This window comes from Chenopodium album, chromosome 9, assembly GCF_948465745.1.
Source record: "Chenopodium album chromosome 9, dcCheAlbu1.1, whole genome shotgun sequence".
NCBI lineage: Eukaryota > Viridiplantae > Streptophyta > Magnoliopsida > Caryophyllales > Amaranthaceae > Chenopodium > Chenopodium album.
In genome coordinates, this window is record NC_137842.1 from 49,740,187 (window position 1) to 49,754,901 (window position 14,715).

Genomic DNA, 14,715 nt, shown 5'->3' on the forward strand with positions numbered 1-14,715 from the left:
CCCTAGACCTACCCGCCTCGGCCGCATTGGCCACCCTTTGGAAATGGTTGGCCATTTTGTGGACAATGTTGAGCTTATCACTCCTAGGTATCATATATGACCCTAAAAATTCTAGCTCATCCAGCCTAACATTGGCGGGTTCATGCCTTCCAAAGATGGTAAGGCCAACAAACAGTTGCCAAAACTTTGGCACGGGATGTTGTATCCAAGTGCCCTTTACATGTTGGAGGTTCAAATTAGCATCCCCCGTAAGGGATTGATAGACAACGACAATGTTGTCTTGAGGAGGTTCAATTGGCCTATCCGATTTTAACTCAAATAATTTGCCAAATTCTTTCAAAGACAATCTAACATCATTATTAAGTAATCTAAATTGAACATGAGAAATCAAAGCATTAGATTTTATGACATTAAAACTAGAAATGAATTCCAAGGACAAGTAATCATAAGTATCATAATGCATGTTAAATAAACCACTCATGCCAATTCCCTTAAACAACTTTTCTACGGGTTTATCAATTCCTAATTTAGCAAGAGTGGGGTGATGAACAAAACGCGTAGGAATTACCTACCTCATCGTGAGATTGATCATTCTTTGATTTTTCTCTTGGGTGGTGATGACCACCCTCTCCCATCCCGCAACTTGCAACTCCGGGTCAATTCAAGGCTCTTGTTGCCTTGAGCTTTCCCCCCTTACTGTCCTTGATCTTCTGAGAGCCATTTGTGATGATAAAAGGTAGGAATTGAAGACTTTCCCTCTCTTAGGGTTTTGAGAAAATTCAGAGAAAGTGGTAGAAATTAGGTGTAGATTGTAGAGAAAGATGAAAGGATCAAGAATATGCAAAAATTTTTGAGTTTTGATGGAAGAATTGGAGTAGATCTTGAAAATAAGGGAGTTTGAAGGTGTAAAAATGGAGGTTTTAGAGAGAGAAAGTAGTAGTGAAGAAGATGAAAGAAGAAGAAAGTGAGGAAAGAAAGAAGAGAAAGAATTAAAAGGGACGGCGTAGGCATCGCTCGAAGTGCGCCTACGTTAAAGCATGTGGTGAATATGCTTGACACTCATAGGAAGTGGGAATTGACATATACGATTAGGGACAAGGAAAGTAGGGAGCTGCCAACAAGTTTTTAAGGAACTTGTAAACCGTTCACGGATCATGAAAGGCAACCACGAATAAGGGACAACAAAGGCAACAACGATTGACCCGTGAAGGTTACACCCCATTCATAATCCATGAGATTACTACCTCCATATGGTTCGGAACCACGAAAGGAGGATCGGGGATGATGGTACGAAGTGAGTCATGGAGTCACATTCGCCCGTATTGGCCTCTACTCGATTCTTATATTGAAAAGCATTCCTGTGATCTCAAAGGCATACAAACAATAATTTAATTCGCTCCAAACTAGTATTTAACTAAATTGGTTTATGATTAATGCACACATAATTCTAAAATATTGGTGATCACTTCAATTAATAATAAGATTAAAAGGATCCTGAATCGGTTGTCCAAATTATCTTATTAGGCGTGATTTTCAATTACATATTCCCTTTAAACATGCAATATAGTGATCAATAATAACAATATAATAGAACAATATTAATATTAGAACCAATTTAATCACAATTCCAACAACATAAAATCGTTAGAAAAATAATAAAAAGAGATGGAGCATGATCCTTACTTTGATTCTGTTTGTTTGAAACTATAAAATAATAAACGAGTTAGTAACTTCAAGGAAATAATAAAACAATAACTAAATTAAATTAAATAAAATAAAGTTGATTTTGGGGCCAAACCCTCAAACAGTTCTACCTTTCACGCCTTGGCTTAAGGACAGAACCTCGAGTAAAATATGGACTCCTTTGAGTGCTTGAAGAAGGAATTTTGAAGTGAAAAGGGTAGGCTAGTGTTTAGGCTAAAGCATAGAAGAGAGAAAATAAAATCAGAGAATTACTCCGTGCCCCGTACATCAGAAATGAGGGGGTATTTATAGGGAAAATGTGCTGAGTGAGCACACGGAACCCTAAAAAAATAAAACCCTAAAAAAGTATCCCGTGACACAGTCAGACTGTACCGTGACACGGGAAGCTCCACCGTCAGACGGTACATTTTCCCGTGACACGGTACATTTTTGACGTGACGCGGGAAATTTTCAAAAAACGGGATAAAAAACGCGTTAAGGGTTTACGCGGAAAGACACGGGTATGTCCCGTGTCACGGCAGACCTCCCGTGTCATGGGAAGACCCACTGTCAGACGGGAAGGATTCCCGTGACACGGTGGCAGTCTGCCGTGGCGCGGGAATTTCCTGTCCATTTTTCGTCTAAATACATTTTTAACCCTAATTTCCTTCGGCTTTTTAAGTGCCGATTGATAATTTCGGGCCTTTTCTGACTTTTATTATTCGGGCTAAAATATGAAAATAATTAAATAAAAATAAATAAAATGTTTGGGCCAAAAATAAATAATAAAACAATAAAATAAAAAAGGTTTGGGCTTAAAATTAATTAATAAGTTTGGGCTGAAATTAAAACTATGCTTTTACCAAACATCAAGTCTAATCCATGGACTGTTCAAAAATATGAATTTAATAAAATACGATTTTTTAAGCACTCTCGGGATTAAATATTGAACCCGACCAATAGTGGCGGTGAAAGGTTGTTCATCATCGGGTTTGGTTTTGGGGAGACATTTTTTAGGTGTCTACAGAAGCCCCCACTTTGACTTAGTTTGTAGAAACGTCAGTTTCGAAAACGATAGTCAAAGTAGCCGATAGGGACGGAGAATGATTTAAGACGTTCTGCGATCCTAAATCACTCTGTATACGCCGATACCTGCAGAAAAATGTTAGTTCTACAGATAAAAGGAGTAAAGGGATAGAATACGTATCTGACACCGGTGTATCGGTGACAAACGAATTTGGCAGATTCCTAAGCTTGAAGGAATCCACCGAGTGACATTTGTTGAAATGCTTTCCATGCTTGAGGAAAGCCGACTGAAGAGTTTGGTAGTTTTCTAAGCCTGAAGAAAGCTACCGGATAATACTTTCCATGCTTGAGGAAAGTCGATGAATGAATTTGGTGTCATTCTATCCTTGAAGAAATCCACCGATAATGCCTTCCATGCTTGAGGAAAGCCGACAAAGGAATTTGGCGGTTTTCTATACTTGAAGAAAAATCCACCGATAACGCTTTCCATGCCTGAGGAAAGCCGACTTGGCGGTTTTCTATTCTTGAAGAAAAATACACCGATAACGCTTTCCAAGCCTGAGGAAAGCCGACTTGGCGGTTTTCTACACTTGAAGAAAAATCCACCGATAACGCTTTCCAAGCCTGAGGATAGCCGACTTGGCGGTTTTCTTCACTTGAAGAAAAATCCACCGATAATGCTTTCCAAGCCTGAGGAAAGCCAACTTGGCGGTTTTCTACACTTGAAGAAAAATCCACCGATAGCGCTTTCCAAGCCTGAGGAAAGCCGACTTGGCAGTTTTCTTCACTTGAAGAAAAATCCACCGATAATGCTTTCCAAGCCTGAGGAAAGCCGACGATTGCTGAAATTTGTATGATGGTTCGATTATCCCCGAACGTGGGCCGCAGATGATTCACAATTTTAAGCCGATTATCCGACCATATTAAGTGCTTAAAATGCCAAAAAATAGACTTTGACGCTTGCTAGGGGTAAAATGGTAATTTTAGTCCCCTTTAAGAATCAGTTAGAATTTTCCGCGTAATTCTAGCGAAAAATAACCGCCCAATAACCTCGAAAAATCGCTCAAACTTGTCAAAAACGCCAGGAATATTCGCTGACAATGTACAGAGCTGCCGTGCCACGTCACCTCTTTGCCGTGACACGGGAACTCCTCCCGTCAGACGGGATAAAATCCCGTGTCACGGGAATATTTTTTCGCTCTTTTTTTTTTTTTTTTGCTGTTTGAATCGGTCAACGCGTGAATTATTGTGCTTTTTATCGACGAATACCAGCGCGCCACGTCATCAGTGTACGGTAACCGTGGCACGGTGAACGGGGAGCGTAACAGTTACTTTTTTTGTCTTTAAATTCGCATTTCTGCTTCACTATTTCGCCATTTCTCATCTCCTCTCTCTAAACTTCTCCATTTTCATCTTCTTGCTTCACACAAATCGCCGCGCCACGGTTAAAACAATCCGGCCGCCGTCCGTCCTCACCGTGACACAGGAACGACAACCGTGACACGGCAATTCTGCATTCTCTCTCTTTTTTTCTTTTTTTTTTCTTTTTGTTTTTTACCGCGGGCTGTTGCTACTGTTGTTCCTGCTGTTGTTGCTGTTGTTCGTCGGTGCTGCTGCTGCACAACAAGGCTCTGGCACCCTACTTGGTCCCCGTGACACGTTGGTCTTCCACCGAGCCGCGGCAAAACTCAACCGCGTCACGGCGGCCGCGCAGCTCTTCGAAGTTCTTCGAGCTTTTGGAGCTTAAATTTCCACCAATTTTGCTTTAATTTTTTGCTATCTTCTTTATTTTCGACCCTCTACAAGGATCTATGTAAGTTCTTCTTAATTTGTGCCTCAAATTTGCTTCAAAAGTAATTTCATAAAAAACCCTTAAAAATCAATTTGGGGATTTTTGATTTTGAGGTTTTATGTTGAAATTCTTGCCATGACTTTACTTGTATATGTATGTATGTGTGTTTGTGAGAAATTTGAAACAAAAATTGCATGATTTGATGGAGAATTGAGCAAATCACCATTTTTGGGTACTACTTTGTGAAATGATGTTCATGCTACTTCTTTTGTACTTGAAATGGTGAAAAAATGGTGGTAAATCTTTTGAAGTGTTTCATGATGTGTTGATTCATTGTTTTTGTGCAACTTCGAAACATATTTTGCGTATGTACTATATTGTCATGGAGAACATAGTATCATGCGACTAGGAGAACTGTAGTATTAGTTTGTCATGGAGAAACTAAATACCATAACTTTGCCAATTTTTAGCCTGGAGATAAAAATTTAGCATATAATTCAACAAATAACTAAATAACTTAGGAAATGATGCTAAGTATTTAGATTTTTATTTTTATAAATATGAAACTTGAATTAAATGAATTAGGAAATGATGCTAAACATTTAGATTTTTATAATAGCATGCCTAGGCGACGAGATTGCGATCTTTCTACCCACGGCCGGCGTCGGGCTTTTCGGGAGGACACTCCCACCGTTCCTGAGGGCATGGACGACGATGTCTTAGAGTCCGAGCTTCGGACTTCTACGAGTAGGGGTAGGTGGGTTCCATCTCCGTGGACTCCAGACCAGTTGGTTTTCTGCTGTGAAAACCATGTCTCTCATCGCCCACTCTCCGGCATAGTCGATGGCACGCTTCGCCACCATGGCTCTGGAGCCGGCGATCTGATCCCTCGAGTTCACCAGATCATTACGAGGGATCCTGCTACGAACGCCCTATGGGAATCGGCTGGCTTAGTAGATTTCTATACGGCGGTTAGAGGGTTTCGCAACCCCCGGGGTTGCGGCGCGACGGTCGTTCGCGCATTGTTGGAGTATTTCTGGGATACTACCAACACTTTTCATTTTGCTTGGGGGGAGATGACGGTGACCCCTCTAGACTTCAGCATGATTAGCGGGCTGCGCTTCACCGACCGGGCTGTAGGTCCGATGTCCGATCTATCTTGGGTATCGACTAAGGAAGCTGATTTGTTTGGTCCGATCGTTCAGCACATCAGGACCCGACCAGTGTCTCGAGGTGGTCCTAGGAGTGGACGATCGGAGCTGGCTTCAGTTTTAGCTCGTGGCTTCGAGATGGAGGATACGACGGCTGAGTAGCGAGTGCTGATCTTCATCTTGATCCTGATCTTTTTGACCCTCTCTCCTGATAGGAGTTCACGCGTACTCCTTTGCTACCTCTCTTCTTTAGTCAGGATCAATGAGATAGGATCCTATAGCTGGGCCAGCCTTGGATACGCCGATCTCCTCTTATCGCTACGTCATGGCTGTCGGCAGCTGAATGACGAGTCTTCCATCACCGTCTATGGTCTGTGGATAGTCGTAGAGGTGATGATCTTTTCCCTTTTTGTTTCACTTTAGCTTGTTCGACTCATGTGCTCAAGATTAATTTTCATCGCAGCTATGGTTCTACGAGTACTTCCCAGGCTTGGCTCCTCGCCGGCGTCGTGGATGGGTCCATGATTTCCCTGTCGGCGCCAGCTGGCGTGATCGAGGAGAGTCGCGGGTGGAGTCCGTCCCTGCACTGCGTGGGCTACTACGCCGAGGCACCTCTTCTGTTGGCGTAAGGATTAGTTTCGTTGCGTTTTTCCTTCTGACGTTGTTTTCGTTATTTCACGCTAACTTTTTATGGTTTCCAGGTTGCCATTGATGTCCAGTATCGTCCTTGGGCCAGGATGACTGATCTACCTGAGTCCTTGCGTCTTTCAGCGTACCGTACCATTTTGGTTGGTACCGGACGCTTTGTCTGGTATTTAGGGGAGCGAGTCGTTCGTCAGCATAGCGGCGATCGTTTTGTGGTGCCCTCATCTCCACCAGAGTCGATGCTGGACTCCCGCTTGATCAGAGAATTGATCAACAGGGGAGAGCGCTATACTTTTCCATGGCAGGAGTTCGTTCACATGGAGAGTGACTATGCGCGGGACTTGCTTCCCTCTCTGGCTCCTCCACCCCTTCATCCTGAGGTATGATTTCTTTTGAGGATCTTCTTTATTAGTCTCTGTTTTAAATAGTCGAATAACTTGATTATTCAATCATATTTTCAGACGACTATCCGCCCTGTGGGGAGGATCGAGATTCCTCCTCAATCTGTCCGCTATCTAGGGCCGATTGGTATCACCGAGGACCATATTGCTGACGCGCCAGAGGGTTACAGACAGGCGCAGGAGTCTCTGCCCGAGGTCTTTGAGCCGGTGAGTTTTCTTTGATGCATTATTCACCATTTTAACACTGCTTGTTACTGACTTTTCTTTGTTTTATCCTCAGCCTAACCGCCCGGAGATGATGGGGCTCATGAAACTGGTTGACGCCCTGAAGTATTGCATCATCAAGCTTCGGCGTGGTGCGAGTTGTCGGAGCTCTAGTGACATTCTTGAGGTATCATTCATTTTTACTTCTACCATTTGTTTTATTTTGCACTGTTGACACCTTTGATTTTGTATCTTTCAGGAGCGACGGATGTCCCGCTCGCGCTCGAGGCCTAGAGGCTCGGACGAGGAGGAGCTTGGTCGTGGTAGACGATCTCCTGAGATTTACCAGCGTTCTCATTCTCAGCGAGAGCCTCAGACTACTCAGCCATTTCAGGAGGCTCAGTGGCAGCAGCCTCAGTCTTCCCAGCGTTTTCCGGGCCAGAGTCAAGGGCAGCGACAGTCGTTTTCACAGCCTCCACAGCCTGAGCTTGGGTCTGTTTTGACTCCCTTGGATCCCGGTTCATTTTCAGCTCCATTGTCCGGGATTCCTCCACCGGTGTCGGGCTTGTTCTCAGTTCCAATGTATGGGACGATGCCTTCACCGATGATTCCAGTGTCTTTGGGCCAGTCTACACCATTTTCCGGCTGGACGGGTCCAGCTTGACTACTGCTGGGGTTACAGGGACTAGTAGGGACACTACTCCCCGTACTCGGAAGGTGGAGTGACTCTTTGGCTCACCGTTCCCGTATGCGCAGGGTGGAGATGATACTGATTCTGGCTCTAGGGATTTTTGACCGAGGATTTTTATTTGTACATATTATGATGACACTTGACATGTTTATTTATTACGACTCTTTTTGTACATTATTCACGGTTCATGTATTTATTATTGTGTGTTAGTGTGTGCTTGAAACTCCTTGTGTGTGATTGTGTATTTATTAACGACGCGACGAAAAAAAATATAAGTGGAGTAATGGAGGGTACCGACCTTCCCCAAAAGAAAAAGAAATAAAAAGACAAGCAAAATAAAATTGTCTTCCCCAAAAGAAAAAGAAATAAAAATAAAATGATAAAGAAATAAATGAAATTACCTTCCCCAAGACAAAAAATAAAATGATAAAGAAATGAAATTACCTTCCCCAAAATAAAAAGAAATAAAAAGACAAAAAATAAATAAAGTGATAAAGAAATAAAATCTTAAAGTGATGAATAAATAAATAAATAAAATAAAGATAATAATAATAACAAGAATATAGATAAAAAAAAGGTGAGAATTTTAGTAGAAATAAGACTCTCAGAAAAACTGAAAAATAAACGGTGAAGATAAAATACTATAAAAATCCGGATAGATACGGGAAAAGATGAAAAAAGAAAATGCGTGAAGTGCCGTGACACGGCACTGTGTACCGTGTCACGGCAGAACTTGCCGTGTCACGGCAAAAGTTCCCGTGACACGGTGGAACTTCCCGTGTCACGGGACGCGTATTATTCAGCGGTGTGTTTTACGCGTATGAGAAGATAAATTCTGGGCAGTTTCGAGCGCTTTTGCTATAAAATAAGACCAGATTATTCATGATATGCATAGTTACGAAACACCAAATAATTTAGAATTTCATATTTCAATAATCATGTCTCAGAATTTTGATAATACATTGCGCGACTGGTCTTATTCTTTGACCAATGCTGAAAAAAGAGAGTTAGAATTATTTCATGTCAGGGGTTTGCTAGCCCTGCGACACGTAGCTATTGAACATGATTTTCTTAGGGCAGCATTAGATTATTGGAGTCTAGAAACACACTGTTTCAAATTTGATTATGATGAAATCTGTCCCTCGCCGGAGGAATTCGGCGCAATCTTTGGATTTCCTGCTAGAAATCTTATTGCTATGCCTACCCTACGTGAATATTATTACCAAGATTTTGAACGCCATCTGAATCTAACAGATCCAGATTTAAATAGAATTGTGTGTGGTAATGAAGTAGACTTAGAAAAACTTGCTAATTTATATTTTAATCTCCCTATCTCTGAGTCTTATCATGTATATCGTAGAAGGGCATATATTTTTTGCATGTTTAGCAAGCTTCTATTTGCAAACGGTAGGGTAGGACATGCTTGTCTAGCGTCCGTGCTTGAGCATGTCGAATCCGGAAGATCTCCTATGCCGACGTGCCTTGGAGAAACATTTCGTGGCCTTGACGAGGCAAAAGCTGACCGGAAAGCCATCAGGAAGGGCTCTCTAGTACTACTGCAAGTAGAAATACGCTCCGAATAGCCCCCGTGACACAAAACAGGCACCGTGTCACGGTGGGTGTTTGCCGTGACACGGTGAAACCTGCCGTGTCACGGGAATCTGCAAAAAAAAAAAATTTTTTATATATTTTTTTTCACTAATTTTTTTCTTTTTTGCAGATTTGGTTGATGGAGTGTTTGGAATTATTTGAAGCCCCCGAAGATGTTGAAAAATATGGCCCTAACGACCTAGTCCGCAGGAAAAAGAAATACTCTGCGAACATGTCGTATGAAGATTGGAAAAATTTCTTTGCAAAGAGGGAGTTTTCCATTCGTTGGGTGGTGCCTTGGTGGAGGCTTACTAGGATGGTTGGCACGAATGAAACTCCATATTGTCGTGTTCCTAGTATCTCAAAACTGACCTTTTATTGTCCTTCTCGACTGATGCGGCAGTATGGACTTGAACAAGTAATTCCACGCTATAACGATAGTCCTCGTGATGTATCGTTTCATGAAAGTAACGTTCACAAGTACGAGGCTTATTGGATTGGAAGACCTTTGTGTACCGTTTCTGCAAGTGACCAAGCTCCTCCTCCTTTGTCTAGTGCATACAAGGCATGGTTGAACCCTAGAAGTAGGAGGGAACGATTCGGATCACGCAAGTCTGATGTGAAGAGTCGTCTTGGAAATAAGAAAGTTCCTCCTAAAGATCGTCTAGGTCCGAGAACACAAGGGATTGAGTTTATATACTAGAAAATCCGTCCTTTTTAGACGCTTTTAAAGCCTTTTTTCGACACTAAAAAGCGTCGAAAATTTATTTATCGATGCTTCAAAAAAGCGTCGAGAAAATGTGAGTCGAGAATATTGGTCGTCATCAAAAAGCGTCGCGAATCTCGACACTATACTGTGTCCAAATATTTATACAATGCGTCGAAATGTCAGTAGTTTGCGCATTTTCTAAGCTTTAACGACGCTTTTTTGTGTCTAGAATCTTAAAGACAGCGACGCTTTTTTGTGTCCACGGTTTCATATATTTGATGTCAAGTATTTTGCCGATGCTTTTTCCTGTCTATTTTTCTTTGTTAGGGACGCTTTTTCTTGTCCATATTTTATACAAAAATATCTAGAATACAATTACAAATAAAATATTTCCCACTAAAAATCATTACTAGTTTACAAGTATTATTTACCAATATATACACAGCAAAATTGGCCATTTTTTTTTTATTTCATATAAATATATTTATAGTTTATGTACAATATCAAATAGTAATGAGTTTTTCTATTACAAAAGATATAATTCTAACTTAATTATACTTTATTCTTGACTAGTTGTAGTGAAACAAATCTGCTCATTTCTTTACAATAAAACTTCAATCAATCTCCAATTTAGCTGCTGCTTAATCTGCTTGCAAGGGGGCGTAGAGCAAAGTTCTTATTGTGACCAATCATTGTTGTCTTTGGAATACTGACAACATCATCGGGAATCAAAACCAACAACAACAACATTGCGCGGCAACAGTAGCAAGGTCGACAACAGTGTGGTTAGCGTCCTGGAACAAGAACAACATCAATCATTTAAACTGATGACAGAAATTGAATTTGTAATATATACAAATACCAATTACAATGACTATTCAAAAAGAAACCACACCTAAGACTTTAAGGCAATAACTAGAAACCACCCCCTTCTTTCAAATCTTCACCATTCACGAACCAACCCAAAAATACAAATATTATCGAAACAAAAGCAAAAACAAAACCCAAAATTAATAAAAGTTCACAATAATAGGAACATGGAGAGCGGAAACAATGGACCAAGCAAGCACTCTAAATTAAACAAGCAGCATACATAGTTAAAACAAAAGCAATATTTGAACAAAATTAATACATATCAATATCATAGTAATAGTGCCCACTGTAGATAACTCGTAAGATCCTTTCTTGAGCTTATGATAAAAATTCAGACAATCCACCTCAAAAATCAGGTGTTGCAAAAATCACCAATAATAAATCACATCAAAGAAAAAAAATTATAGAAATAAAAAATTCATATTAATTTTATAAACTAAAAATCGCAAAGATATACATTAAAGAATTGGAGTACAAAATCAACTGAAACAATAATAATGTAACACTTACCCAAAATCATAAACCTAGGTATACCTTAATCCCTTGATCCCTAAAAAAAGGTATACCTTGATCCCTGCACCATCACATCACTCCTGCTCGAAAAACTAAAATGCAGATTGAGTAACTGTACAAAAAAATATACCAGATCATACAATTAATAACGTAAAAAATACCTTAAAAAAAGTCTTGGATCTTTTGGGGAGTCTTAAAATAGCTATAACTCACAACAAAGATCACATCATCTGGGCGAGAGGGAGGCTGGAGGTTCTTCTGGAATTGCTTCTTCGGCTTTACAGACTGAGTTTTGGGCTTGCCTTTATGCCTTTAAGATGGGCTAGTGAATATGGTTATAAATCTATTAAACTTTTAACTAATTCTGCCATTCTCGTCACAGCCTTAAGGAACAATAGACCATCGGAGATTCACCTATTATGGACTATGAAGGAAATTATCAAAATTCGAAGCACCTTTCAGCATTGCATCGTCCTTAAAGTGGACTGAATGGAGGTTAATCTCCCCCACCAAATAGCCAACCATTGTCGAACCAATGCAAGCAGCTTTTCTACCTCGACAACTTTTGATATTTTTTAGTTTCTATTTTGTTCTGTTTTCCTTTATTTCTGCTGTTGTAAAAAAAAAAAAAAAAAAAAAAAAAAAAAAAAAAAAAAAAAGATCACATCATCATACCCAAATGACGTCAAAAATGAAGCTCCAAACACAGTAAAAATCCAATTATAAATAGTTATATAATTTTTTGTTAATTATTCCTCTGCAAAAAGTTGTAAATACTCATAAATTGAAATAAATCAAATTAAACGAGTACCGATTAAAATTATAAAAGAGCTAACTCATTACATGTATAAGTATAAAACCTCATAATATTCTGTTTTACGGTTTGAAATAACTCAAATCAAAGATCAAATGCATACAAGGATATTTTGTTCTTAAGTAAAATGCCATCGAATCTAGTATTAGTTTAGTATATCAACATGATTTGATAAGGTAACTACAAAACCCATGACTTGATAGGCAAAGGTTCATTGAGAATTCTTCCTAGAGATCAGATTGCTTGCATTTTAACTACTCTAACTCATTCATCAGAGGAACCTTAATAAGCCAAGGTAAGTCAACCCCAACTTTTGCAGGTTAAATTCTTTTTCCACGAATTAGGGACAAATGATTTGTTGCCCACGTCTTTACTGAAATCTGCATCAAGATCATATGGCATTTAAAATCTTCCACTTAGTGAGTAAACAAGAGGTTGGTTCAGGATTGGGTATCTTATTTAACTTATACCAAAACCTCAACAACTAGCTTAAAAACTACTATTAATAATAATTAAAAAATTTTTTTTTTAAAAAAACTAGCTTAAAAACTATCTTCTTCCTTCAAATAAATCTGTAATTCAAAAGTATAAATTTTTACCATCCCAACAACTATAGTTGGCAATTTGTTTAACAAGAATACCACCCAAATTCTTGATGAATTTATCCCTGAATTTAGTTACGTTCTTGATCATCATATCGTCCTTTTTCACTAGCAACAAACCTTTGCTCAATTAAAACATAAGAACCCTGTGCATCTAACAATGTCACCATTAACATTCAATAAGTACATTTATCACCACAATAAACCCAACAATCCAACCTCTCAAATATAATCAAATCCTTCAATTATTCAAATCCTTTAATTATAATCAAATCTCCTAACAAAATTAAACTATAATAAATAATTAGAAGATGTTAAATCAATATTAATGGCAAAAAAAATTCCAAATAAGCTTACCTAGATTTGCATGCATCCTCGCCAAATCTTTCAACTTTGACGGCATAATATATGCTCTTATTCAACCTACCACCAATATACAATGTCCAAAAAAAAATTAATTAATAACTGAATAAGATCCAATCTTAATATATTGGAATAAATAGAATTAGAGGATGTGTAAGGCAACTAGGCAAGAGGACTTACGGTACATGTGGTGGTCTGCGCTGATGTCGGTGCGAGTGTGGGTGGTGAGGGAGGCGATAGTGTGAAATATACAAAAATCTATACCAACAACCCAAAATAATGAGTATAAACAAACGAAAATGTTATCAATTTCCCTGGCCTGCACCCAACACACCAATTGAATCAAACCCTTAATTTGATACTAATAATGACCGATTACTATACAATAACTAATAATTCAAGATAATTTCTGAACAATAAATCTATATAAATACCTAATTTCACTGATCAAACTACATAAATTAAAAAAAAAAAAGGAAATTTATGAGAACATTACCAGGAATTGAAAAAAATAAAAAGTAGATGAACAATTTTTCCACAGGTTTAAGGCAAAATCTTTGAATCACAAGTGGTTTTAGGAGATGCGATTGTATGGATGATGATAGAAGGTACGGAGTAATTAGGTTTTGGGAGAAATTGAGATAGAGATGGGTCTGTGGCGGCGAGTGGGGAGCAAGCAGTTTTATTTTTTATTGCGTTTTTTTATTGCCCTGCTTTTCTTTTGTTATTCGTAATATTGAGATCTGAAATGACTGCCATTGAGTCACGTGCATGAAAGTATTTCGACGCCTTTTAATGTCCATAAAATATTACGACTCAGAAAAGCGTCGAGAAAAAACGGAACCTAAATTTTATGTTGACGGCTTATATTCGGCGTCGAGGCAAAAGCGTCGAGAAACTAAGGGATTTGTAGTAATTAAGACTCCTATAATGCCAAGAAAGAAGAATTATGTGAAAGGAAAGGGTAAAGAAAAGATGGTCTACAGGGAGAAACAACCGAAAAAATTCAAGAAGGGTGAAAGGGGTGAAAGTTCGACTAGGGGTGTGACGGTTCGGGCTACGAAAGACACATTAATGGTGAAGGCCGACCTAATTGACCAAGAGAAGGATGTTCCTAAAGAGAAGAGAGATTAGATCAATAGTACTTTGCTTTTTATGATTTATAATTTTTATTTAAAATAAGGCATATGATGCCAATATTTGTAGTCGCATTTATTTTAATAATAATAACACATTTATTTCAGCCTTAAAAATAAAAAGTACAATGACTTTTATTTAGTATTTATTTATCTGAGTCAAGGAGTCGGACGCAATGGAAGAATGAAAATAAAAACTCGAACAATGAATCCGCAACGAATGCGCCACTAAGGAAAAACGGAAAACCTGAAATTCCACCGTGTCACGGTGAAAAGGTCCCGTGACACGTTACAAATTCCCGTGTCACGGCAATTTTTCCCTTTTTTTATTTTATTTTATTTTTGCCGGCAAAAAGGTGACGTGGCACGGGAACTTCTCCCGTCAGATGGGGTAAAATCCCGTGTCACGGGAATTTCCCTTCTTTTTTTTTTTATTTATTTTTTTCGCTCAGGCCCACCGTGTCACGCTGAACAGTATCGTGACACGGTGGGATGTCCCGTGTCGTGGCAATTTTTTTTTTT

General features: G+C 39.2%; 1 long non-coding RNA gene across 2 annotated transcripts; it reads right to left on the bottom strand.

Moving 5' to 3' along the window:
• Positions 1–10,328: 10,328 nt before the first annotated feature.
• Positions 10,329–13,754, bottom strand: LOC145559830 (uncharacterized). Of its 2 annotated transcripts, none has more exons than XR_014092981.1 (5): positions 13,554–13,754; positions 13,238–13,315; positions 13,052–13,117; positions 11,276–11,886; positions 10,329–10,686 (listed from the first exon to the last, which is right to left on the bottom strand). It is a non-coding gene; the product is annotated as an uncharacterized LOC145559830 (long non-coding RNA). The 2 variants fall into 2 exon arrangements; XR_014092980.1 differs by having other exon boundaries at positions 11,276–11,889.
• Between the last annotated feature and the right edge of the window lie 961 nt (positions 13,755–14,715).